Source organism: Herpailurus yagouaroundi, unplaced genomic scaffold (genome assembly GCF_014898765.1).
Source record: "Herpailurus yagouaroundi ecotype Mexico unplaced genomic scaffold, PumYag 221, whole genome shotgun sequence".
Classification (NCBI taxonomy): Eukaryota; Metazoa; Chordata; class Mammalia; order Carnivora; family Felidae; genus Herpailurus; species Herpailurus yagouaroundi.
Window position 1 is genome coordinate 8,748,312 of NW_024412452.1, and position 27,921 is coordinate 8,776,232.

Sequence of the window (27,921 nt, forward strand, 5' to 3'; positions counted from 1 at the left end):
CATCTAATTGGCATAATTCCTGGGATTCGCTTTTCTCCCTGTTTGAAAATTTGAATATTACTTTATTAATCTTCACTTTGATTTCTTGGAAACTATGAACTGCTTCCTTGATCATATGCTACGTGTTCCTTCAGCAAACCGGCATGGTATAGATTTGGGCCTGGAGAATTAACTTCACTTAATTAGAACCAGCTTACCACCGCCAGCACAATTAGGGTTTGAATTTAGTATAGAAAGAGTTTGGGAACCATCTGGTTTAGATAATGAAGTCCCTTGGGTCTGAGAATTTGCTAAACAAAAAAAGCCCTCCCTACTAGTCGTAGCTCTGAGGGAATTCTGTGGGGAGAATGCATGTGCTAGCTTCAGAGTTAGTATGGCTAAGAATTTTATGAATCATTTGACTCTCTCCATATTAAGCCCTGGTCAGGTTTTCCTGTTTTGCCCAGGGGTTGACCTGGCCATGGTCAACATGTGAGGTAGATAGGCTGTGGGGACAAGAAGACTGCTGTAAGGCAGCTGAAGTTGACAAGTTGGTGGCACTCAGCATGGCTCTTGCAGGATATGGAACCCTCTGACCAATTCTGGGTCACCAATTCCATTATGGCTGTCTTCTCTTAGAAATCCTGGGGCTTCTAGGTTAGCCCAATGTTTGGTGCTATCCTGCTTGACTCTTAGTGCATCTTAAGCATAGGAGAGTATTAAAACATTTTGATGGATTCACAGGTTATGATAGAAAGGGCAACCGGTCTTTGATTTTTGAATTGGGGGAAAAATACAAAAGAACTACAGAGAATGAACATTAATGTGCTGAACTCCAAAAACCAATAAATGGTTGTCAAATTTGCTTTTGTTTCTTTTTCTTTTTAAAGAGGTGAAACATTACAATAAAGTTGAACTTCCTTTTGCTCACCTCCCTAGTTCCATTCACCTTCTTCCTTCTCCAGAAGCAAGGACCACCACGAATTTGTCATGTATAAATGTACATACATATACATCCACAAACAATATATCATCGTTTTTCACAAAATGTACAGAAATGGTCTCATATGGTACATATATGCAACTTTCCCCACCCAACATTATATTACTGAAATTTATTTATGCTGATATATAAAAAGTACATATAAAATAAATAAAATATAGAATAAGTATATAAAAACATATAATAAAAATTCAGCCACTAATTGTATTATATTTTATTACCTATATCAGTACTTACCCATTTTCCTTTTTTTAAAAAAAATTTTTCTTAATGTTTATTTTTTGAGAAAGAGAGTGTAAGTGGGGGAGGGGCAGAAAGGGAGAGGAACAGAGGATCTGAAGCAGGCTCTGTACTGACAGTAGAGACCCCGATGAGGGGTTGGAACCCATGAACCATGAGATCATGACTTGAGCCAAAGTCCGATAATTAACTGACTGAGCCACCCAAATGCCCCTATCTCTTTTCCTTCTGATGGACATTTGGGATGTTTTCAATATTTTATGATTGCAAACAGAGCTCTCTTCTAGAGCATAGGGTTAGGACTTCACCTCAGGTATTAAGTTGAAGTTGGAATGAGTGGGTTGTCACCTTCCATGTTCCAATTTTTATGGAATGATTCTCCAAAGTGGTTGAATCAAATAGAACTTGCATTTGCAGTTTTGACAATTCCTGTTTTTCTTTACCTTAGCCAAAAGCAATATGTCAGACTTTAAGCTTTTGTCCCATTGAGAAATGTTAAATGGAAGCTCAGTGCTATTTTGTTTCATTTTCCTTGTACTAGTATTTCATATGCTAATCATCCATTTATGTTATTCTGCGAATACTAGGAAGGAACACTTATCCCTCTCAATAAAGTGACCTTTATTGTACTGAAGCTATAGTTTTGATTTAATCAAATTAATCAGGCCTTTATGAGTTATGATTTTTTTATGATTTTTGTATTTTGTTTAGGCGTTCCTTTCCTTTCCAAGGTCATATAGATACTGTTATTTTCTCATTCAGTCTGGAATTTATTTTTTGAATGGTGTAAAATGGAAGTTCAATGGCATTTTCTAGCTGTGAAAATTTCTATATGGAAATCAAGTTGTCTCAGTTCCATTTATTAAATAATCTTTTCCCCAGTGATTTATGATGCCTCAATCTACTCTATACCAAAGACTTTAATATATCTCCTTTATACTGGGTCTATTTCTATGCTCTTTATTCTATTCCACTGATCTGTTTGTCCATCTCCGGGCTGTTATTCTTGCTGTCCTACTTTAAAGTAAGCTTATGTAGCTTATAAGGTAAGTTCTTTGTTCCAGAATTATTTTGGCTGCATCTTGGCTTTTTGTTTTTCCATATGCAGTTTAGAAGAAATATGTCCATTTCAATGAAAGCGCCTATTGAGATTTTGATTAGAATTGCATAGAATTTTGGGGCGCCTGGGTGGCGCAGTCGGTTAAGTGTCCGACTTCAGCCAGGTCACGATCTCGCGGTCCGGGAGTTCGAGCCCCGCGTCGGGCTCCGGGCTGTTGGCTCGGAGCCTGGAGCCTGTTTCCGATTCTGTGTCTCCCTCTCTCTCTGCCCCTCCCCCGTTCATGCTCTGTCTCTCTCTGTCCCAAAAATAAAAAATAAACGTTGAAAAAAAAAAAAAAGAATTGCATAGAATTTATATGTTAATTTGATAAGAATATTGTACCAGATATCTTCTACTTCTTCCTTCAAATTCACCCTTTCATTATTTTTTTTTTTTTAGTTTTATTTATTCATTTTGAGAGAGAGAAAGCAGGGGAGGGGCATAGAAAGAGGGAGACAGGGAATCCCAAGCAGGCTCCACACTGTCAGTGCAGAGTCCGACATGGGGCTCGAACTCATGAACTGTGAGATCATGACCCAAGCTGAAACCAAAAGTGGTATGCTTAACCGAATGAGCCACCCAGGTGCCCCACAAATTCACCCTTTTAAGATAAGTAAAACATTACAACAAATTTGAATTCCTTTCTCTCTTACTGTCTTACTCTGGAAGGCTTTTACTCAACTACTTTTCCAGATGTTAGTTTCCCCATATATAATATGGGATTAACAAGAGTAGTTGTGATAAGAATCGTTACAAGGAATTCATATGTCTAGACATATATGTATAATATATTTTAATGATATATTATAACATTGTAATGATATATACTAGCCCTATATGTAGGTTAGTAAATAAATGAATACAATATCCTAAGAGTTAAGGAACAGAATAATATCCATATGAAGAACAAGGATTTGTGAAACAAAAACAATTTCGATATGAATCCTGAACATAGGAGAATCTTGACATAGCAAAAAAAAAAAAAAAAAAAAAAAAGAATCAGAAATCCTGGAAATGTCAGTATATTCTCTGAAATTTAAAATACAAATCAATACATAAAATAAGCTCTAGATTGGGAACTCTTTAGAGATAATTGATGAATTGGCATATGGTATGGTAGAAATCACACAGAAGCTATAGAGCTAGAGATTTAAAAAAAAATGAATGTGATGATATGGAAGGCAGGCAAAAAGTTTCCAACACAAATTAAAGAGGATATAAAGAAGTACAAAATAAAGGAAATGGGATATGGCAGAAAATCAATATTAGAAGCAATAATAGCAGAATGTCAGAACAACATAAAAATATGAGTTTTAAGATTGTAAGAATATACAGGGTGCTGAGTAGGATGAAATAAACTCACAAGTGGACATATTAATGGGAACTCCAGAACATGAAGGATAAAGAGAAATTGTTACCAATTAATAGAGATAAAAGAAAAAACCAGTTAAACTGACAAAAGACATTACATTAGTAACAACAGATGCCAGAAGACAGTAACACCTTTAAAGTTATGAAGGAATATCTCTGCCAACCTAGAATTCTGTACCCAATCAAACTGTACACGAGGAGAGAAAAAGATACATTAACTGTACCCAAACTGTACCCAATCAAACTGTACACTCCTGTACATGAGGAGAGAAAATAAAGATATTCTCAGAAATATAAAAAGCATGAGTACTGACCTTTCATAGACCCTTGGAGAAAGAGTTGCTTAAAGGATGTACTTCATCAAGAAGATATGTACATTCATGCTGATGACATGGGATGGAAGAAATGAGGCAAAGAGAGTAGAATTTATTGGTAAATCTAATGAAATAATTTGGGGAAGTTAAAAAGATGAAACTAATGTAAGAAAGTTGTGAATTTCAATAAGGAGATAATACATGTAAGGCCTTTCTCTTCAAGATGTGGATGGGTGACAATCACTTGATGTAAAGCCAAACTGTTAACAAACCACAGTCCTAAGTGTGGTCTCAGCTTTCAGCGGTCATTGCTGATGAGGTGAGCCTAGCTCTGGTGTCTTGGCAGGCACAGGGTGCTTTTAAGTCTCATCATGCTTCAGGAGTTGAAATTCCTCATCTTAGTTAGCTCAGACTGCTATGCTAAAACACCACAAGCTAGGTGGCTTAACCAACAGACATTTATTTCTCAGAGTTCTGGAGTCCAAGATCAAGATGCCGGCAGTTTCAGTTCCTGGGGAGGGCTGGCTTTCTGGCTTCAGATGACTGCCATCTCACTATATGCTCACATAACCTCTTTGTGAGCTTCTGGAGATACTGAGCAACTCTGGTTTTTCTTCTTCTTCTCGTAAGGACACTAATCCTATTATGGGGATTCTACCCTCCTGGCCTGAGCTAAACTTAATCACCTCTCAAAGTTTCCACGCCTAATACTATCACAAGGGGGTTAGGGTTTTAACATGAATTTTAAGGGGAAACACTCAGTCCATCACATCCCTAAAGGGCTAGGATTCTAACCCTCTCTGTCCATTTCTGGATTCATAGATTTATGGCTTCAGCCCCTGTTCGTTGCTATCTCATTCTTGTTTGTGAGCATGCCTTATCTTACTTAAAAACATTTAGGGGCACCTGGGTGGCTCAGTTGGTTAAGTATCTCATTTCGGCTAAGGTCATGATCTCGTGGTTTGTGAGTTCGAGCCCCACGTCAGGATCTGTGCTGACAGCTCAGAGCCTGGAACCTGCTTTGGATTCTGTGTCTTCCTCTCTTTGTTGCCCCTCCCTCCCTTGTGCTCTGTCTGTCCCTCTCTCAAAAAATAAATGAATATTAAAAACATTTTTTAAAAACTGTTTTTACTGTCTTTGGAGAAGGGAGAATTTCAAGCCAAACTTGCATAGTATTATGCATGTTTCACTGACTGAAAACCCCCCAAAGTTTCAGCTGGATTATCTGTAGTCAGCTCAGTATCACCACCACCCACTTCCACCCACAGATTCCCTGTATCACCCAAGGAGAGGCCAGGAATGACATTTCCCAGAGTTCCTTTCTCTTTATGATCCCAGGGTCATGTTGGTCACTGAGAGACATTTGCATGAAATTGGAAGGCAGAGGAGTGGGAATGTCCATGCTCATCGAAGGCAGGTGTGAAGTTCTCAGCAGCTGCAGGGTCCTCTCCTATGAAAGAACCTCTCAGGTACAGTAGTCAGCTGAGATTGCCAATGGTAGCTTCTAGAGAATCTCTTGCTTCAGAGTTGCCAGCTAAGATGGATGGAAGGAATTTCTCAAAGTTTTCTGATATCTAAAGCAGCTTCCAAGTAAGCTCTTCAGACCCTCTTATGATGGTAACGCAGGCTGAGATCATCACAAATAGACTCCTTGACTTTTGCTCCTTTGTCCTGCAAACACATGTGAAAGCCTCAAATGCCCTGCTTTAAAGTCTTTATTACTTAGAGTACATCAAGGGATGTGGTAGCCACATTGATATAGCCCCACGATTGCTTTCTCTTGGTATTCACGACTTCACGGAGTCCTTTCCAGTGTCAATCAGGGATGGCTCTGTACATAGAGTCAGGTAGGAGGAATGGTGTATGACTTTTGAGACCAGGTCATAAAAGATGTTACAGCTTCTGCGTTGGCCTTTTGGAAGTCTTGCTCTGGGGAAAGCCAGTTTTCGAGTCACCAGGACGCTCAGGCCTCTGGAAGGCCTACCTGATGGGGAACTGAGACACCCGCCAATAATCAGCATCAGTCTGCCAGCTGTGTGAGTGGAGTGAAGACTTGGAGTGGACCCTCCAGTTCCAGGTAAGTCCACAGATGACTTAAACCCCAGTCAACCTCCTGAGAGACCCCAAGCTAGTATTTCCCAATTGGGCCACTTCCAAACTCCTGGCCCCTAGAAACCATGAAAAATAATAAATGATTATTGTTATTATAAGCCAGTAAGGTTTTTTTTGGGGGGGGGTGTGATTATGCAGAAAGAGATAACTAATACAAGTAGTTTCTAATTTCCTGACCTATCCCTTATTTAAAAACTTTTCATTCTTATCTTTCCTATATTGTCTTACGTACCTATACAGTCACTAAATAATGGAGTTAGACTCATTGCCATTTTTTTGCTTGGATTTGACAAGCCCAGGCAGTTTTCTGGGTGTGAGTGAGTGTGTGTGTGTGTGTGTGTGTGTGTGTGTGTGTGTGTTAAGTAGGCTCCATACCCAATGTGGGAACTTAAACTCATGATGCTGAAGTCAAGAGCTACATGCTCTACTGACTGAGTCAGCCAGGCACCTCAGCTTGTGTTTTTCAAACTGGCTGCCAATTTCCAGCTGGAAGTGTTGTTTGTATCTCCAAAAATTATCAGCATGCCAACTGCTTATTCTTTTTGCAGGAAGAAGATGGCAGGTTTGAGATTGGTCAGGTGTGACTGGTTGAATCCCGTCTTTACTATTTTTGGTGGCTGTATAATCTTAAGCACATTTCTAAAACTTTCTGAATATTAGTTTTCTTAACTATTAAGTATGAATAATAGTACCTACCACACAAGTTTAAAAGCAGGTTAAATCTTAAGAGCATATTAAAAATTTATAACATAGTGTCTGGCACATAGTGATAATTTACTAACAGTTTCGATAATGATGATGGCATTGATGATCAAGTATACACTTTGGTGTTTGGCGTTCAAGACCTCCCATAAGTACTTTCCTGTTTCAATTGTCTACTGCCATATAACATACCACTCCCGCATTCGTATCTAGCAGCATGGAACATTTTATTATTTCTCACTCTTGTGTGGGTTGGCTGGAATCACTTGAGAGGATCTTCTGCTCCATGTGGCATCAACCGCAGTCATCTGGGGCTAGACTGGGTTGGGATATGCAAGATGGCTCACTCACATGGCTAGTCTTAATAATGTCTAATAATGTCTTGGCCAGGAGCTCAGTTGGGGATTTGATCAAAGAGCCTACACATGGCTTCTACATATGGCTTGAGCTTCTCATAGCATGGTGTCTGGGTTCTAAGAGACAGTGTCTCAAGAGCAAAAGTTCCAAGAAGCAGGAAGGACAAGCTGCTGATTCTCTTAGAGGCTAAGTCCCAAACTGGCACGGCGTGTTTCTGCTACCAGCCCAGATTCAAGAATAGGAGAAGTAAAGGCTACCTCTCCATAGGAATAGTGACAAAGAATACGCCATCATCTTAAATCAACTGTATTTCCCAATTTCCTTTCCAAAAATGTCCCAAAATTCCCTTAAGGGGATCCTAAGGAGTGTAAGTCTATTAGCATTTTCAAAATATGTCTTGCTCTTTGCCTCTTTGTTCAGAGCAAGTCCACACCTCTCCATAAAGCTTTCCCTTGGATACCTCTACCCTCTGGGGGACCCTTAGAATTGACTGTCAGGATCAGCCTTTGATTAGTGCCTCCTGCATAGTATTATGACAACGCATGTACCTGTTACTTCCAGACTTGAAGACTGATGCTATATGTAGCTGCCCACTGAGTGGGTTTTTCTACTTCTTGGCTTTCCCTGTAAGCCTGGTATAGGTCTTGCCATTAATTAGTATTTTCTGATTTGAATGATAGGTCGTGGGAAGACAGTGGTGATAAGGAACTGGCATGTATTGACCGCTTAGAGTCAAGCATGATGCTAAGTTTACACACTTTTTACCTTTTCCACGACTGTCCTATAAGGTAAGCATTATCATTCCCATCCAACAGCTGAGGAAACCGAGTACTAACCTTGCTTCACACTGAGTAAGTGGAAGAACCAGAACTGGGTGCAGGTCTGTTTGATGCCAAGGCCGTTATCTTTCACTGGTATTGTCCTGCCTACAACTCCCTGAAATGAAGCTATCTGGGAAAAGAGGGGAAAACTATGCAACTACAGACTGTGGTTTTTAGAACATTTGAACCATAAACTCCCCATGGCCAGGGCATGTTCTTGTCAGACTCTCTGCGTGCAGGCATTTACCACTGCCTGGGACCAAAGCTAAACATTAACCCACACCAGCTCTGCTTTTTCTTTCCGTTTGCAAACTGTCATGGCTCCCAGTGGCTCCCAGAGGGCCATAGACCCTCTCTTTTATTATTCCCTTCTAAACAGCTTCTGGGCATGGTGATGACATGTTTGGAAACACCGTGGCATATTTGTGGTGACTAAACCTCGCTAAAATGCCTGGGTCCTCAGCTTCTACAGGCTCCCTGGCTCCAGCATCACCTGGGAGCCTCTACTTTATGCCTCTGTTTGAGGAATCTCAAGGGGGTGCTTGTGGCTCCTTCTCCCCAGGCTCGGAGGGGAGAAAAAAAATGCTGGCCAGGCATTTCCAGAGGGTTTCATGGGGATCAAAGAGAGAAAAGCAAACACTGAGGGAAAATGTGCTATTTATTCTTGGAACAAAGTTACATTGGCAGCTTTCTCCTCCCCAGTAATGCTTGTTTTCCTGAAAGGATTACACACGCGTTTGCTTCCTCCCACAGGATTTAACCACCACTCAGCTCCTGACCTGCACCGTCTACCTCCCGCCCCCTCCCAGCCATGCTCTCTCCCAGTTTCTCACAGGCTGGGCAAAAATTAAAGAGATTAAAATCATCCATGAGAGAAAGTGGGTTAGTGCAGCTGCTGTAAATGCCCATGTCAGCAATCCAAGTCAGCAGCTCAAATAAACTTGGCCATGTGAGTGGCGTCCTGGGCCACAGACGGGAGGATCCCAGAGATTTTTAGACCTCCCTCCCTGGGGCAGGAATAAGGAGGCTTAGTCTGAGTGAGGAGGGCTGCCAGGTGGAGGTGTCTTTCTTTGGGAGAGCAAATCCATTCTTGTTTTTCATGGGCATTTCTGCTTTTAATTACGTGATTAATTAAATTCATTGAAGGTTATGTGGCACAATAATGTACTGAGATATTCTTTTGTATCGTGTTCTTTTTGCTGTATTCTTCTTTCCTCTGCCTCAAGAAGGTAGGAAGACCTTGGTGTGTGCTTGTTTTGGGGGGGGGCCTTGTCTTGGAAAACAGACTTTCTAGTAGGAGAAGTCATCCTTATTCCTGTTTTTCGTTTTTTTGTTTTTTTGTTTTTAGCTGCCTACATTCATTGAGGGGAATTGGGAATTGTATTGTTCTGTGCGGGGGTGGGTGGGGTGGAGAAGAGTTGGGGGGAAGGATATGGGGGTGCGGTAAGGGGAGAGGGGTGGCTTTGAGTTTCTGAGGGTGTGCGTCCTGACTGAGGCTAAGGGAGTCCCTGAATAGGAAAGAAAGAACAGGATCACTGGGGTGTTCATGAAGTGTGAACACCTGGACCCAGCACCCACACTGGGGGCTGCTGGAGGGGGTGGGGAGATGTAGAAATAACTAAACATTAAGGGCTGTGGCCTTACGAACATCTCTGCAAAAAAATTCCAAGACCCAGGCCTCAGCAGAAACTGCCCCCTGGTTCCAAGCAGGATTTGGACAATAAGCCTAGATGTGGTAACAAGTGCGGACAGAGTCCAGAGGGCCCTCTCTGCATGCTCTTTATGGATTACGTCACCAGGGACCTTCCCCTGACCCTGGGGAGATGGCATGCCCCAATAATGACTGAGATTACATTTCCTTATGGAGACAGTCAGAAGCTCAGAGCAAATCCAATTCAATTCAATTCAAAGAAATAAGTGCGTGATGTCCCCTGCACCCTAATCATGTAGTAGCACCTACTAAGTGCCAGGCACTGCGCCAAACTCTGCAGAACCAGCTCCCACTGCCCTGGCAGCACGGGGCCTCAGATGAGGTGACACGGTGCAGAGCTCACAGTGTAGACGTGTCACTGATGCTGCAGACTCAGGAGGCTCTGCCTCAATTTGGGGGCAGGGAAGCCTTGTCAGAATTGCTCACCTTTGTTCTGAGTCTTAGAAGATGAGCTGGAATTCCTCAGGGGAGGATGGGGGTGGCGTCGAGAACATTTTGTACAAAAGGTACAGAAGCGTGAAACAGCATTGACATGTTTGGGAGACTGTAAAGAGGCTGATGGGGTGAAGGCTCGACAGGTTGTTACTGGATGAGTGGGAGAGGCAGGCAGGGGCCGACCTGAGGGGCTTGGCTAAGGAATCTAGACTGGATCCTGTGAGAGGCGGGAGACCCCTGAAGGATTTTAGTGACAAGAACAGATGTGTTTGTTATGAAGCAAAGCCAGCTCAGGAAGGTCACAAAGGAGGAGGGATCACAAAGGTAGGAGGGGATCTAGGAGATGGGGAGGTGCACACGTGAAGGGAAAAGTGTGCTGAGGGAAGCGACCAATCGTGGCCAACACTGCAGGGAGGTCACCAGCACAAGTTCAGGAGCAGTAACTGGGTGTTGAAATTTGGGGGCTCTTGGTGACTTTAATTAATGAGGGCAGTTTCAGGGGAGTGCTGGGAACAGACCAGACCACAGTGAGTTGAGTACTGAATGGAGGTTACGAAAGTAATGATGGTAAACACACCCATTTGTTCGAGACTTTTGCTTATGAAAATAAATACAGTAAAACCTTGGTTTGTGAGCATAATTCCTTCTGGAAACATGCTTGTAATCCAAAGCACTTGTACATCAAAGCGAATTTCCCCATAAGAAATAATGGAAACTCAGATGATTTGTTCCACAACCCCAAAATATTCATATAAAAATAATTACAATAAGGACGACTTCCACTATCACTAATGGAATCACTGCTATCTCTTGGCTGCATGGAATCTTTTTCTGCATGGGGACCATTGTATACACTCGCACAGTATAGTATTAATGAACTCTTGTCATATACTATATTTAATGCAGCCGAGGAAAGGGTCTATACCTGCAGGTGGCCTAACCTAGAATGAAGCAAAGCATTCCTAAGCTTACTCTTGGATGGAAAATCAAAGAGTGGTTCATAGGTGCTTTGACAAAAAATACACTAGTGCCAATTGTGGGCACCTCCCAATGTTCCGAAAAATCACTGATTTCTGCCAAACATTGCGGCCTGAGACCAAGCCTCTGAGCACGGGTGAGAGATGGTCACCCACAATCCTGCAGAAAGAGAGAGAGAGAGAGAGAAAGAGAGAGAGAGAGAGAGAACAACCATTGGCTCAGTTGTGATCATGTGACATTGTGTCAAGTACTACTTGTATTGCAAGACATCAGTCGTTTATCAAGTTAAAATTTATTAGAAATGTTTGTTTGTCTTGCAGAACACTGGTAGAACAAGTTACTTGCAATCCAAGGTTTTACTGTATTTAGAGAAGCATCAATAAATGGGTACATAATGTAGAAGGTTCATTTAACAATAATGTGGGTTTTTTTTTTTTTTTTTAATTTTGGAGAAAGAGAGAGAGTGAGAGAGAAACTATTTAGCAGGATCCACACTCAGCACAGAGCCCAACGTAGGGCTCAATCCCACAACCCTGGGATCACGACCAGAGCAGAAATCAAGAGTCAGATGCTCAACCAACTGAGCTACCTAGGTGCCCCTATTAATGTGTTTTAAACGATGGAGCAGGTTCCGGCATGTTCAAGGTTGCAGGGAAGGATACAGTGGGAATATCAAAGACAAGGGAAGAGGAAGTAGAGTAAGGAAGAAAGTTCCGGCAAGCAGGGGTTTGAAGGGCAGAGAAGACCCCGTAACCTGACCAAACTTCCTGTATGCCCAGGGGCTTTAGTTCACACATCTGCGTGGATGCTCTGTCACCCTGTACATCTCATTACAAATAAACCCTGTGCTTCTGAGAAGTGCATTCAACCATTAGAAATAAAGCAAATGGGCCATATGGTAAATACATTAATCAAACTCACTAATTTAAAGAATTCCAAGTGTGGACTTTTAGGTGAAGCAAATGAATCAAGCCTTTCATTTATCATCTCTTCTTCTGTTAGGACCATGGTCTTAGACTCCTTGTTCACACTCAAAGTAGATTCCAAACTCCATCAGCTGTGCCCAGACACAGAAGGCTGACTGGTTGCTGGTTGCACAGACCAGGTGAGTAATAGAAATTACTCTAGTTTTAGCACTGGGTTAGTGCACTCTTTTCAAGGAAATGGATAGTTTGGTACGTTTTGTCATCTGTCCTGCTTGCCCATTTACTTTTCAGACCAACACGCTCTAATTTGTCTATGGTTTTCTCAAGCTCACACCGTTCACATTTATAGGAAATGAGTCTTGGAGGAATTTGGAACCACTGCAGGCAGTCTTGTAAGGAAACACTGAAAGAGGGCACAATGTCCAGTTCAGTTACCCTGGTAGGTTGAGCTAATTTAATTTAAATTTTAAATTTTTTTTTTTTAATTTTTTTTTTCAACGTTTATTTTTTTTTGGGGACAGAGAGAGACAGAGCATGAACCGGGGAGGGGCAGAGAGAGAAGGAGACACAGAATCGGAAACAGGCTCCAGGCTCTGAGCCATCAGCCCAGAGCCCGACGCGGGGCTCGAACTCACAGACCGCGAGATCGTGACCTGGCTGAAGTCGGACACTTAACCGACTGCGCCACCCAGGCGCCCCTAATTTAAATTTTATAGTCTGTTTTAAGCTCTACTATTTCTTATTCCTCTAAAAATGTGACTTTTAATTTGCCACATATGAAGTGTAATTTTTTTTAATGTATATTTATTTTTGAGAGAGAGAGAGAGGCAGAGTGTGAGTGGGGGAGGGGCAGAGAGCGAGGGAGACACAGAATCCAAAGCAGGGTCCAAGCTCTGAGCTGTCAGCACAGAGCCCGATATGGGGCTCAAACTCATGGACCATGAGATTATGACCTGAGCTGAAGTCAGATACTTAACCAACAGAGCCACCCAGGTGCTCCTGAAGTGTAATTTTTAAAAAAATGTTTATTTATTTTGAGTAGGAGGGGCAGAGAGAAAGAGGGAGAGAGAGGATCCCAGGCAGGCTCCTGGCTGTCAGCAGAGAGCCCGATGTGGGGCTCCAACTCACAAACTGGGAAATCATGACCTCCGCAGAAATCAAGAGTCGGACGCTTAACCAACTGAGCCACCCAGGCACCCCAAAACATAATTTTTAAATAGGTCATGAGACTAAAATTATAGTAAGATATTTCAGTTTTATAATGAGTCCATGGTATTTTCAATATAAAAGTAGAAAGAGATATTTATATTTTGGGTAACTTTTTAGGGTCATATATATTGTGGCTAAAAGATCTAATTGCATTTTCTTAAAGGACAACTATTAGCAGTTTCACTAGGCATGCTTCACAGTTCAGTCTTCTCATATATATATTTTTTAATAACTGCAAACTCTCGCTTTTACAGTGGCTTGCTGTTGGTTAGAGTGGCTTGCTGTTGCTTGTATGATTTGTTAAAGTTCCGTTTATGTGTATTTACCCTTGTTGGCTGAGGTGAAGAAAGTAAAGGAGGTGTCAGCCTGGGCATGAGAATCTCCCTATGGAAAATGGAGGGGGGAAAAAAAGATGCAAAGTTTATACTAGGCTATGTTTATGCTTTAACTGGTGGATATGTTTCGACGGCCACGAGCCATCATTAATCAGAGGTAATGTATTGGGTAGCAGCAGCTGGCTAGAGAAATATTTTGATTTCTACTCTAGTACTCCAAGTAAGACACGGTGGTTGAGCCAAGAGTATTTAGATTTCAATTCTTCTGACTGGGGCCTGTGACAGAAATAATTCCATGAGAGATAAGCCTCCCTTTTGAAACAGAATAGAGACGATGCTTAATTGCTGTTTTCTCCTCATTATCTCGTCCCCTTTGGGCACACCACATTTTAAGAAAGGTGGGGGGGGGTGATTAGCACATAGCGGGAGAGGAGGGACTCATCTGTACAGCTTATATTCCCTGGGCTTTTTCAGTCTATTAAAATTTCTTTGAAACAACTGACTGGTGTGCCCAGCAACCCCTCATACAGGTAAAACTTCACTTGCAGAAAAGGAAGAGAAAGCTTGGGCACATGGATATTATAATTTGGTTGTCTACATCTGGAAAATAGAACTTCAGAGAGGACATAGCCATCAACATTGATTTATTTGGTGATTAAAGGCATCCATTAGCACTTGTAAAAAGTTGGTAAAAGTTGGCCTGTTTAAGAGTGTGTTCCATTCTCTGACCTTTGCTGTCTGGGAGGTGTTAGTAGCTAAGACTATCAGATGAGCAGTTTCATTTGAGCGGGCTGTTGTGAGACAGTGAGTTAAAGGTGAGACAGTGGGTAAAAAAAAAAAAAAAAGAAAGAAAGAAAAAGAAATTGTCCTGCTGCCCCAAACTAATATTTTAAACAAGTACACATTTTCTTTCCAAGCTCACTTTTGTAAGACGAATAAGATGAATAAATGTGAAATGACCACAGGGCAGAACATTTAAAAAAAAAAAAAAAATCCCGGCCTCTTGATTTTCCCGAAGTGACATCATTAATGGTGACACATTGGTGTCTCTGTCTGCACATCCATTAGCCTCTCATTGGGCCATGAGGCAATTTCCTTTGTCTTTCATTATTCGGTTTACATGACTGCTCTGTCGCTCCTGGAGATCATTTACTACTTCTGGAATTCATAAGCGCTGGACTTTTGAAGGCTTCTTGTAAATAGCAGTGCCATAGGAGAAGGGGCAAGGATTCTGGTTTCAATCATTTGTACCTTCTTGGGCCAGAACCAGATTTCCTACGTTTGACCATGTGGGGATGACCTCACCCGCCCAAGGTTGAGATAAATCTAGGGATTTTTGTCAGTTTGGCATTGTCTTCACATGCTTTGGACAAGGGAGTGATTTCAGTATTTTCCTTTTCCTGATGACTTTTGGAAACCAGCCACTCCTAGACTGAGCTTACTGTTTTATAAACTTCTCATCTGTTGGGACCTAGATTTTGTTTCTGCATTGCCTACAGAAATGGTTCTCAATCCTGACTGCATGTTTTGATTACCTGTAGAGGTTTAAAAAAAAAAAAAAAGTCCCACCCATAGAGATTCTGATTGAACTGGTCTGGTCTGATGTCCAGCCTGTTCTTACAAAACACTCCCCAGGTGAGGACCGAGTGTCACGTGTCGGTTCCCTATGGTATCTAGACAATTCCCTGTGAAGGGCAAGTGGTCTGCAGGAAATGACAGTTAACTGAACTGCACCGATAGGTACATGGGCTGCACAGGGCTGGGTGGTTTGGACTGAGGACACACTGGACAAACCTCACTGCTGCAGCTCATCATTTCGGGGTAGAATCTTAGGACCTGCAAGTCTCACCCTAGCTCAGCTGGTAGCTTGGCTTTAATTTGTTGTCTGCCTTTGGGTGTTGTGCCTTGGTTTCCTTATCAATAAAATGGGGCTAATCAAAGCCTGAGGTCATATTTTTGTTTGAGGCAAAAACCAGTAGTAAAATTTGCCACCACAAGCTTTTTGTAAAATGGTCACATTGCTGTCATAGAAACATGGATGGGAGTTTTGAAAGTGGAAGCAGCAGGGATGTGTCTGGGATCCTGGTCAGCTAATCCATGGGGCCCAGATGCAGACCTATGGATCCTCCTATCTGATCCTGCCATCAAGAAGTGGCTGAAGGAATGTCACAGCCTCCCCTCACTGGTGGTTAGAACTGCCGCATCTCCTTTGTGCTAATGGAGGGGACCTTCCCATGAGTTGGATATGCTGTGGCCCAAGACGTCAGTGTGCGATGGTGGAGCCCTGTTCTGGGCACCAGTGCCCTGGGGGCCCTGCACACCCTGCAGGGAGGAGCAGGCCTGCTGGCAGCCACACCAGTAAGGCTGCTCACACTTGAGCCCAGCTCCCAGGCCTGGACCTGGACCATGGAGTGGTTACTTCAGATCCTGGTTTCCTGAGATAAACTTTTTTCTCTAATTCCCCATCCCTGGCTGTACCTAGAGCTGCACGCTGCACCTGCACACATGGGCTCCCTCCTGCTTCTGCCCCTGTCCAGCTTGTCCTATGGATCTCAAGCCCGGCTTGTGCGCTCACCCACCCCCACCCTTCAGGCCAGTCCAGCAGATCCTACGGGCCCGGGGGGGGGGGGGGGGGAGCAGCTCTGCAAGGCGGCTACTGAGCATCTGCCCTGGTCTGGCACAGGGGCCTCATGCCCCTCCCTTACATCTGACCTAATGTCGGAATCGCTGGGTAATGCTATGCTTTCATGATGTCCTCATGCAAAATAGATGATGCAAAATAGAAGATTTCCTCTTTTATGATAGTTGTGCTATTAGGGAAATGCTGGATCTTCTCGTCTTGGGATAAATAAGATGAGACCCTGATTACTTTCAATTTCTCTTAGTCTACAGGTTATGTCCCCTCATCACCTCTAAGGCTATGGGGGTGTCAAGCCACACAAAATACCTGAATAAAAAGGCAATCACAGACAACTATTTTACGGGTGGGAAAATAGAGCATAGAGAGTTTTCTTGATATGTAATTGTACAAGTGAATGGGACTTGAAGTGAGGACTCTTTTCCATGGAAGGGGCAGGGTCGGGGGTGGGGATGGCAGTGGACATGGGCAATGGTGGCAGTAGAATGTACTGCCTAAGGAGCTTGGCTGCAGGGACAAACCTGTCAGGATGCTGTGAGGATTAAAAGAAAGATATGTGACAAGGAAGGGCACAGGGCCTGGCAACGGAGAGGCCAGTACACGTACAACATGTGCACATCCACACACTTCACTGAAGCCAGCGGCTTCAAGCAGTCCTTTTCTAAGGTTCAGCCATAGCCCATGGGGTGGTCTGGGACAGCTTCTGGGAGCATCTGTTTCTGTAGGACCCTGGAGCAGTCACTTCAAAGCCATTCCCTCAAAGTTGGTCTCTATGCAAATATGTATGTTCTGGAGAGTGAGCCTAAGACTCCCAAGAGGGTTCTTGAGCCTCCTAGGTCGAGCTGTACAACCAGAGGCAGGGGCTGCCTTGGACGGCAGCTCTCATCCCTCTGTATCTGTGGCTCCTAAAACCAGCTGGAATGCAGGGGCTCAGCAGTGGCCTTCATTATAATGAAATGAGGTGATCCTAAGCAGAGTATTTAGTCCAATGCCTGTGCGCCCTAAGTATTCAACAAATGTTAGCAGTTCTTAACAGCCGTTGTAAACCCAAAGCTAGGTTCATGGATCAGAGAGTATTTCCAAATGTCCTTCCTCCAGGTTTAGGGGGGCAAATAAATAGGCTCTGGATTAGGGCCAGATTATGGTAAATCTATGCCATCTATTGGCATTAGTGTGTTTAATTATTTACTCATATATTTAGCACACATTTATTGAGCACCAGTTATGTGTGTAGCCCTGTGCCCAGCACACAGTCCTCTGATCCCTCATGTTCGTGCATGGCCATGCACAGGGCAGACACACATATTACACCAGGAAAACCCACTTCTTAATACGGCCTCTCCATCTGCCTGCTGATAAAGCTGGAGAGTTAGGGAGATCTCTGATCGCGGCACCTTACAGGCTAGGGTGTGGAATCTAGAGTTAGTCAGGTGTGTATTTTACAGATAAGTAGACTGAGGCCCGAGAGGGGAGTGGTGCCCAAGTTCAGACAGTAATTTAGCAGCCATCTGAGGCTAGAGCTGCTTTCCTGATGAATTTGGGAAACAAGGGTGCTTTTGAGCAGACCAGTCACCTCTGTGTGGGAGAGAGATAATTAGTCTTTACATTTTCATTTAGACATGGGTGTTCTTTTCTTTTCTGAAGAGGTGCATTTCAAGATTAAATGAAGTAGCTCTTGAATAAGTCTAGAACAGTGGTCCTCAATCCTGACTGTATTAGATCATCTGGAAAGCATTTCAAAAATACTCATGTTGGAGCCCCACCCCAAAGCCAAATAAGCATTTGAGGGGGTGGAACAGGGGCCTCATCATAGTTTTTAAAGCTCCCCAGGTATTTCTAATATACAGTAGGGGCTTCACAGTCTAACATGCAGTCAGTCTAGTATATAGGCAGTGGTCTAGAAAGCAGTGCTTCCGAAATTGTAGCGCACATGTGATTTTCTGGAGATCGTGCTAAAATGCAGATTCTGATTCAGTAGGTCAAGTGGGACTGGAAAGTACCTATTTCGAACAAGCTCCCAGTTGATATTAATACTGCCAGTCCACTAGGGTAGCAGCTCTAGAAGGCACCCTGGATTCTCTTCATACACTGGCCACTGGTTACTCCAGCCAGAGGTCTGGAAGTTACTTCTTTCCTTCATCGTCTCCCCATCTGCCCCAGCAGCTCTTGGTCCCCGTCTCTTGTCAATTCCACCCCACTGCACCCTGCCCTGCGGCTCCTCCGCTCGAATCCTTTCTTGATGTACTGGATCCACATTCTCTTCCCCCTCCCCCGCCACCACTCCGCACTCCCGGCCATGTTCTCTGCTAGACTGCCTCTTGATGGGGCTTTCTCATTCCTCCTAGCCTCTGCCCAAGCTGTTTTTAATGACCTATCTCTTAAGAGACCAACAGCATCCCTGGAGCTTCTCTCTGCTTGTACTAGTCACCTAGGACGATGGTCCACGAACAACATGCCCTTCTGATTCATTTCTGCGTTGCCAGCGCCCAGCTCAGCGCCTATCAGGCTTTGCATAAATAGTTGCTGAATTTAACAAACAGAACCTCAACTCTGAATACGCAAGGCCAAACAAAGACCTCAGCGCTCTCCTTCTGATCAAAATGAACATTCCTTCGAGATCATCCCCCAGGCTTCACCCCCCCCGGGGGGGGGGGGGGGGAGTTGGTCAAATTTAACAAAGTAAGTACCTATATCCTGTCTTCTGGGCTGGGTGGTTTAATAGGGGGCTCAAAGCAGGCGACGGGACAGGAATGAGAGATGGATGCTGGCAAGAGCTTGGAGGTCTGCTTTCAAATCTCGACTCATCCCAGCAGGGGGAAAGGCTAGAGCTCTGGGACAGGGTGGGGACGGCGGATGGGGAACCTTCCGCGGCCCTGGAGTGGGTCGGAAGCGTGGGGAGGCAGGCAGGAGTTGGGGAGCGTGAACTAACTTGGCGTGGAGGGAGGCGCCGCACGCCGCAGCCGTTCAGGTTTCCCGTCTTTCCAGCGCCCACACGGGCCGCTGGCTTGGGGAAGGGGGCGGGGGAGAGGGAGGGCAGGTCCGGAGCCGAGGGGGTGGAGGAGGGGGGAGACCGAAGGAAATGAGACAACCTTTTCCTCCCACTGACTCGGGTTGCTCCAGCGTCTGCGGGGCTCGGTGCGGCCGCCCGTGAGCGCCGAGGCCAGGACCCCGCGCCCCGTGCCAGCCCTGGCGGCTCCTCCACTGGGATTTCTTTCCGAGGCGTCAGTGCCAGCCCAAGTTCGGAGCACCGCTTTGCCGCTTCCCCCCCCCCTCGGTGATCGGCTCCGGGTCCCCCGGCTCGGCTCAGCGCGCCCCGAGCGCAGCCCCCGGAAGTGCGCGCCGGCGGCCCCGGCGAAGGTAAGCGGCGCCCGAGAGCGCGCCCCGGGAGCAGGGGCGCCAGGCATCCTCAGCGGGCCTGGGCGTCCCCCGAGCGCCCCCTCTTCGGAAGCACCCAGAGCACTTCTGACCTGAAGCCGCTCCTTTGTTCCTGACCCCCTGCCCAGGTGTTGTAGGCTGGGTCCCCGAGGGAACGCTGCTTCCCAGTGCTTTCTTTTTTGCTTCCTCTTCCAATTTTCCTGTTGCTTCCCCCGCCCCTAGCTTCTTTTTCTCAACCCCCAAACTCTTAGCTCTCTGACTCTGCAGCCGGGCTTCGGAGAGCGGGTCCTTCCTCCCCAAATCTCGGCGCTTCTGTCCTCCTCCGCCTCCGGGAGCAGGGGCTGACCTGGCCCGCCCGCGGCAGCGACTGGCTTTGACCCCGGGCCTGCCAGGTGCGGACTTGCCCCAAATCTCTGTGGCGCACGTTGAACTCACTGATCTCACCCCTTTTGGAGGCACCCAGTTCGCCGTGCGCTTTTGGCGACCCCCAGGACGCCGGAATCAGAGCCTACTGGGGAGTGGAAAGGCTCTTGGCGCCCCCTAAAGCCTCAGTGGGAGGTGGAAAAGGGCGCAGGCGGCTCCTTGGTGCTCTGTCCGGGTTCCCCACGGTTGTAAGGAGTGAGGGGAGCACGGGATCCCGGACGCAGGAGGCATGGGAGTAATGAGGTTATCTCTCTGAAGGAGAGGAGGGCCAACCACATCGTGCTAGCTTGCCATTTTGCTTTTAAACTGCCTGAGTGGTCACATCAAGCCTCTGAGTAGGGACTCTACCCTTATTTTGCAAACGGGCAAAATGAGATGCAGAGAGGTCAGGTAATGTGTCCAGGGCCACACAGCTGGGAAGGGGCCCAGCCAGGATTTGGGTACCAGTTGGTTTATACCACATATCCCATATCCAACCCTATACAGGGTTCCTCTATCCGGAGTGAGCAGGAACTCATCACCTCCCAACGGCTCACACCATGGAGGATCAGACTTTTTCTTTTTTGAGCAAATGCAACTTGATGCTTTTCAAACCCAAATGATTTATTTAGTTCCTACTATGCTCGAAGTTCAGTGCCAAGCCCTGAGGTTTCATCTTTGACCCTCCACTCCTTCAACCTCTAATCATCATCCGGTCTCTCCAGAAATACATAATTCTGCCCCAGAAGGCTGACCTGAGTCTCTTTCCCGAGAGGCAGTTAAGATCAGTGGCTGGAGTGTTTGGATCCTGGCTGGGGCCTTCCTGTGTCTTTCTACAGCTGGAGCTCCTGTTTGTAAAGTAGGGATGGGAGGGTTTAAAGCAGTTGTTCTCAACTGGGGTTTCCATTTTTGCCTCTCCAGTGACATCTGGCAATGTCTGGAAACATTTTTGCCTGTCAGCAGGTAAGTGGGAGAGGATGCTATTCATCTGGTGGGCAGAGGCCAGGGATGCTGTTAAATAGCCTGTGATGCACAGACACCCCCCATAGCAAAGAATTACCCAGTCCCAAATGTCAATAGTGCTGAGGTTGAGAAACCCTGGTGTAATGTATCAGTTCATGAAGAGTGCTATTATTCCCAGCTCTCATCCTCTTATCTGCTCTAGTTTGGCCGATTGTACCAGCCTCTGTCCCCAAATCTCCTTGCGTTCCAGTGCCAGAATTCTATTGTTAAAACCACAGCAGGCCACGGTACTACGCTGTCTCAGTACCCTTGTCGGCTCCCCAGTGCTAACAGAAGGGATGGGAATCTGCACATGTTTTACAAGCACCAAAGGTAGATCCTGTGCATATTAAGTTTGAGAATCACTATCTTGCAGAGTATCATCTTACCTCCAACACTGGTTCACATGGCTGTTCACAGTAAGACCTCAACTTACCTTCCCAGCCTCACCTTTTTCCACATCTTGAGGCACCTGCCTTACCACCCAATTTACTATTTTGCTATTCTAGGTCCTGACTTTTTGGAATGCCCTTCTTCCTCCTTGACAAATTCCTCATCATTCCCCGAGACTAAAGCTCAAGTCCTCTGCTGTGTGGAGCATTCTTCAGTTCCTACAGCAATTCTGTTGTTCCCAGCTGCCCCAGCTCTGGCCCTTCTCTGCCTTTTTCTTTCAATATATCTTTCCTGTAGTGTTTACTATATAGGGATCCTTTGTTCACCCCCACACTGGTCTCTGCGTACCTAGAACTAGCACAGTGCTGTACTCGTGGTGGTGGTTAAGCTTGCGGGCTTGGGAGTCAGGCTGCTTGTGTTCAAATCCCAACTCTGCCACTTATTAACTCTGTGACCTTGAGCAAGTTGACTCAGTCTCTCAAAGCCTTATTGGTAAAAGAGGAAGAAATAGTCTTATCTTCTCTGCAGACTGGTGCAACTAACTAATGAGATAATAATTGTTCATCTTAATACTGATGGCCACCTCCATGCTGGACATGGTTCAAATTTAGAATTTTATGTTTTTACTCATTCAATCCTCATAACGTCCCTTTAAAGTTAGAACTGGTATTGCCCTGTTTGCCAGACAAAGAAATGGAAGCAGAGAGAGGCTAAGTAGTTTGCCCCAAGTCACACAGTAATGGGTGGTAGGGCCAGGATTCACATAGACAACTAGACTCTTGGCACTGTGCAGGCAGGAGGCTTATATGTGGTTCTCCACATATAATAAGTAGTCAGTAAACATGAGCTGGGTTAGTTGTGTGCATTAATAAAAGCAGAAGTCCACTGGCTTTTCTACTCATACCACACCTGTGAGCTAAGATTGTGCCATTATTTTTTGCAACTCTTGTTCTTTTCCTCTCCTCCTTGCCCGGAACCCATCCTCAGAGAGACAGGACACTGGGTCAGTCCTCTGTCACAGTGCAGGGCCAGCACCAGTGAACTTGATGCTAAATGGAGCCTTAAGGGTGCCCTAAGGTTAGGGTCAAGACAGCATTTCCTGTTTGGGGAGGAGGATATGGAGTCAGTACACCTGCCTGGGGAGAGAGGTGCAGATTTGGGGTCAGGAACCGTCTGACTCCAGCTTTGTCCTTTTCAAGCACGTGCCCTTTGCAGTGTGCACCTAGCACATAAATATCGGTGAAGTCAATCAGTGAAGGTACAATGGATGGGTGAATGCCACCAGCTGGGTCTCCTACCTTACACTTGATTCAATGCAGAGTGCACTTTCTCTCCAAGTGTTATAAGGACCATTTATATATTAAAAGTAAACTTGTAAAGAGAATTTAATGCCCCCTATAGGGTTTTGGAGAACCAGGTTTGGAACCAGTCCCTGACCTCCTATTTGAGTTATGTGTGATGTCAGATAGGAGGTTTACAGCTGATCACTTCACCAACTTGGAATCTTTTACTTCCCTGAATGCAGCACTGCCTTTGAAAGCAGAGCCCCTTCCTTGCTGTTCCCTTGGTCACTTGCTCTGTAGGCCAGATGGCCTTGCATAAATAACCTGCACATTTGTGTATTCTGGCTTCTTCCATAGATGTGGCCCCCCTGAGTTTGCTTGTTTTGGCAAGTCAACGCCCCAACTTCAGTGGGATGAGGCTACCTGGTATGTGCAAGGCCTTGTGTTTTGTTGGGGGTCACAGAAATACTCCAGTAAGGTTGGTTTTGAAGATGGAGCAGGGGGAGAACCTCCTTGTCCCTCAGCTCGAAACCCCTCAGATCCCCTGGGGCACCGCCGTCCCCCTGCACCCCACACTCTAACTGCCTCCTGGCATTATCCCCTCGCCTGGGTTACTAGCTGGCTGATCTGAGAAACAGATTCCCCTGGGTGCTAATGACTGGAGTAAAGGTTGGATCCAAGATCTTTGGGGGCATCACCTGCATTTTTACTGAGGCTTTTAAGGTCTGGTCCAGTAGGTAAACTAGCCCAAAACAGGAATGTCAGGTCCAGTGCCAAGTTTTCGGGTCTCTGACATCACACCTTGGCCGCCACCTTGAGTATTACCTCTTAACTGACCAGCAGGCAGATTCTTAATGAAGCTGGTTCCTACTTGTGTGTTTGTTCTAGGGAAAGACACCTCACCTGTTTAGTCTTGGGCTGTGTTCCCTGTGAAATCTACCACTGGTGTTTGCCTCTTTGTGAAAATCTGACGCTGTAAGGGGCATTTGGTTTAGACTAAACTAGATCGCACCTTGAAGTATCAGGGTGGGTTTGGAATACACATGGGATAAGTAGTTGGTGTCGGGTGCCAGAGATATGAACATGAAGAGGTCGCGGTCTTTATCATCACGGTCACAGTCTGTGATGTGTGAAGGACACGTGAACAGGTCATCACAGTGTATTAAGTGGAGTTAGAGATACGAGCAGAGACCTGGGGGCTGAAAGGCACCAGCCACTAGGGAGTCAGGAGACGTTTCCGAAAGAGGAGGATGTTGGAGGGTCTTAATGGAAAAGTAGCTTGCTGGGTTTGGGGGGTATTGGTGAGCATGGGTGTGGCAGACAGGAAACTGCATGTACATGGTACAAAGCCAAGAAAGGGCCTGACAGATGCGAAGGTATGTGATGATGAGGGCTTGTGATGGGCCTGGAGGGGTGGTGATGAACTTTTCAATGCTCCAGGAGCCTGTTCCTGTTTTTTGGGAGACAATGGAGTGACATTTTAAGCTCAGGTGTACTGAGCTCTTTGAATGATGGCTCTCCCTCCTGTCTCTACTGGCCTGTTTCCTCCAGGGCAATGGGACCAGAGCCCAGGGGCCGTGGGAGGGACACTATCTCCAGTGAGCAAAGAAACCACAGACACAAACAAAGCTGCAATGGTGATTGTGGATTGTTTTGTTTTCTTTCCAAAGCCCTGGCTGATGAACTGTGTGGATGGCCCCTCCTGAGTCTGGGCTTTTGAACGTTACCTTTAGAGCATCCAAAAGTCTGTATGAATTGCTACACAATTGCTAGGTTTCTCCAGACGGAGGTTACAGAGGGAGGAAGGAGGAAAGGAGAAGGGTGGTGAGGGGAGATTGATCAGCTCTGATTTACAGGAAATCCAGCACATGGCTCTGGTAGATCTACTGCCAGGGTGACCACCTTGGCTGGGAACTGTGTTTGGTTCCTAGCCCTCTGTTTGACCCCGAGGTCAGCCTCTTTTGCGTACGGCTCACCACAGGTGATGGATACATGTGCTTGCTGATCAGACCATTGATATAGGTGTTTCTGGAGGTCATCCCAAGACTTCCCTCATTTGTTTACCACTTAGTGACCCCCTGCCGCATAGGAGGCACTTAGTAAGTGATAAATGAGTGAACGAATGCCGCAGCATGAAAGTCACATCCCATCCCCTCAGGATGCTCAAGGCCTGCATGGAGACATAGACAAGAAAAGCAGCCAATGCAGCACACTGTGCTTAGTGCAGTGACAGAGAAGACGTGGGTGCAGAGGAAGACTCAATCCCACGGTCAGGGAATGGTCAGGGAACGGAGGCAGAGGGAAGGGTGGTCCCTTCTGAGGAACGTGATCCCTCCAGGGAAAGCGGCCCCCTGGGTGGTGGCTGGTAGGCAATTATAATCGTAGCCCCTGGGGTAGGTGTGAGAAGCCCTGCGAAGGGCTTTGCTTGCTTTCATTGCATTTCTCCTCCCCACCACCTTCTGAGGTTGGTACTGGAGGAGGAATCAGGATCCCACCCACAGCCAACAGGCAGACCTAGGATCTGATCAGGCCACCGGACTCCGAGCCCTTCCCCATGGCCTCAGACAGTTTCAGGATGGTCATATTATCATCGAAGATTCTCTTAGGAAATCTAATTTGCAAAAAGGAAAGTACAGGTGTGTGGGTTTTGTGGGGTGTGAATTGGGGGGTGGGAATGGCCATTTCGTTTTCATTTTGCCCCCTTCTCTGTCTCCCCTGCCTGATGTCTGAGGCCTTGCCTTCTTAGGGGTTTGAAGCAGTCAGAAGCTGTCTGCTCTGGGGATCAGCACCTCTGTCCTCCTCCTCTCGCCTCCTCTTTGATCACCCGGGCAGCTTGCACTTTGTCCTCCGAGGTGAGATGAGGCGGAAGTGCTGCTCAGCAGAGAAGCAGCTGTAAACTCAGAAGAAAAACAGGCTTTTTACAAAACACCTGCTGTAACTTAAGCCTCTCCCCTTTGCCCTACGCCCTCCTGCCTGTGTCATTCAGATGGTCAGTAGCTGCAGGGAACAGATGTCAGGGGATCTTGTTTCTGCACGGGGACCCCTGATCAAAAGGGCTGCCTAAAGCTGTCTTCCTCTGGGCACCTCCACAAACACAGCTGACTTGTCCTTTTACTCCCTCACTTTGTTGGGACAAGACAGGCCCCAGCAGCCCATGGGAGAGGGTGGGAAGGGCCTCTTGCTGGAAGATGCATGCATTATTTTGCTGAAGCTCCCATCCTTTGTGCCACTTGGGTGAGCCCCTTCTGACAGCAGCAACCTTCCTTGCTAAGGTGAGATGTGACTGGGAAACTGTGGGTGGGCAGAATGAGCACTGCAAGGCGAGTCAGCACTGACACTTTCCTGCTGGGAGGACTTGGTCCTTTCATGCCTCAGTGGGCCAGTTCCATGGGGCAGGGACGGTTGGCCTGGAATTCTCCAACATTATACTCCGCTGCACATTAAAGTAGGATGCACTGTGAGGGCTTTGTGGAAATACAGGAAGCAATGACCTGGACATTTAGAGTCTGGAAAAGACACGCATGAAAGTGAAGAGCGTCCCTGGGGATGGAAGCTTGTGTGCTCACAGAGGCAGCTTGGTGGCTTTGGTGTGTCTGCTCAGCTCAGACTGTCGGTGTTTACTGACACCCTTTGTGGCAGGCACAGTTCTAGGCCCTGGAAACACAGAGAAGGACAAGATACTCTTGCTCAAGAACCTCAGCAATCCAGTGTGGACACTGGACACTCAGAGATAGCCTACAGCATTTTGCTGTTCATCTCATTAAAGTAAGTTCTCTGGGGGCGCCTGGCTCAGTCAGTTAAGCGTCCCACTCTTATTTCAATTCAGGCCATGATCTCATGGTTTATGAGATCAAGCCCTGTGTTGGGCTCTGTGCTGACAGCACGGAGCCTGCTTGGGATTCTCTCTCTCTCCTTCTCTCTCTGCCCCTCCCTTTCTTGCGTTCTCCCCATTCCCCCCCACCCCACCCCACCAAATAAATAAGTAAATAAACTTAAAAAAATAAAGTAAGTTCTCTGAATGCAAGATATAGATTGCTGGAGGCTACTGTGAACTGTGGCTTATAGCAGGTGCTCGACCAGTGACTGTGGTGCCACTCTAAAATTCTGTGCTAGAGGCTATCACCGAGTGTTGTAATTATCCAAAGGAGGGGCGCCTACACCCAGCTTGGACAGCAGGTGAGTCAAAGAGGACGTGCTTGTAGGAGGCTGAGGTGGAGGCATCCAGGCTGCTGAGAAGAGAAGAACATCAGAGGCAGAGGAAGCAGGAAGAATACCACATGGCCAGGGGAGCAGGCATGGTGTGCTCCAGGGAAGGAAGGGACTAGGCATGGATGGAATCAAGGGAGGCAGATCTGTAAAGGGGCAAAGGAACCACATCAGGGAGAGTCTTGATGAAGAACTTAGATTTTATTCTGTAGGCACTGGAGAGCTCCTGCAGGATTTCACACAGAGGAGAGACTGGGTCAGAGTTTCATTGTAAAAACAGACCCCTCTGGCAGTAAAGTAGATATTGGAGAGGAATAATATAGGTGGCAGGAAGACCAGTTGGGACACCGTTGTACTTTAAAGAGTGGACCGAGCCTGGGGTTTGGAGGCAGAGAGACCTCCATCTATATCACCTTTGTGTAACAGGCTATTTATTAAATATCTCTAAGCCTCTGTCTTCTCATCTGAAAACAGGGACTCCCGATTCCTCCCTCTTGAATGGATGGTGTTCAGTATTATGCATGATGAGGTATGTGAAGTGTCCACTACTGTGATTGATCCGTAATCAGTATGTGATGATAGTGGTGAAAATTATTTTTAGTATTATTGTTATTTATTGTCATCAGGTGAGAAATGCTGAGGCTCTGAGACATTGGCCATAAGGGCAGGGAACTGGACACAAGCTCAAGAAATACTTTGGTAATAAAGTTGACACATTTTGGTGACTGATTTCGTGGGGGAGTAAGGGAAGGGCAGGAGTCCTAGGATGACTCTGGGATTTTGGCCTGGGCAACCAGGAGGAGGGATAGTGGGGCTATTATTCATTAGGAGACTTAATGGGGTGGAGGGGGAGGAGGTGGAGGAGGAGGGGCTTGCAGGAACTTGCAGGAAAAGATGATGAGCTCAGTTGTAGACAAACTGAACTTGAGGCATCTTAGGGATGGCCACGAAGACATGTCTAGTGGACAACTGGTTTGTAGGTTGACATTTAGGAGAGAAGTCTTAAGGAAGGCTCAAGGGCCAACTTTTG

The 27,921-nt window shown here is 45.9% G+C and overlaps 1 protein-coding gene across 4 annotated transcripts in view; it reads left to right on the top strand.

Moving 5' to 3' along the window:
* Positions 1-19,474: 19,474 nt before the first annotated feature.
* EVA1A (eva-1 homolog A, regulator of programmed cell death) overlaps positions 19,475-27,921 on the top strand; it is a 46,958-nt gene continuing 38,511 nt past the window's right edge. The window contains exons 1-2 of one of the 4 annotated variants that reach the window (XM_040458401.1): positions 19,475-19,587; positions 20,929-20,970. The gene's annotated coding sequence lies outside the window, so the exon portion shown is untranslated. Of the gene's footprint in view, positions 19,588-20,928; positions 20,971-26,786; positions 26,862-27,365; positions 27,421-27,921 lie in introns of those variants that run through there. The other 3 variants (XM_040458400.1, XM_040458399.1, XM_040458402.1) reach the window with 3 other exon arrangements.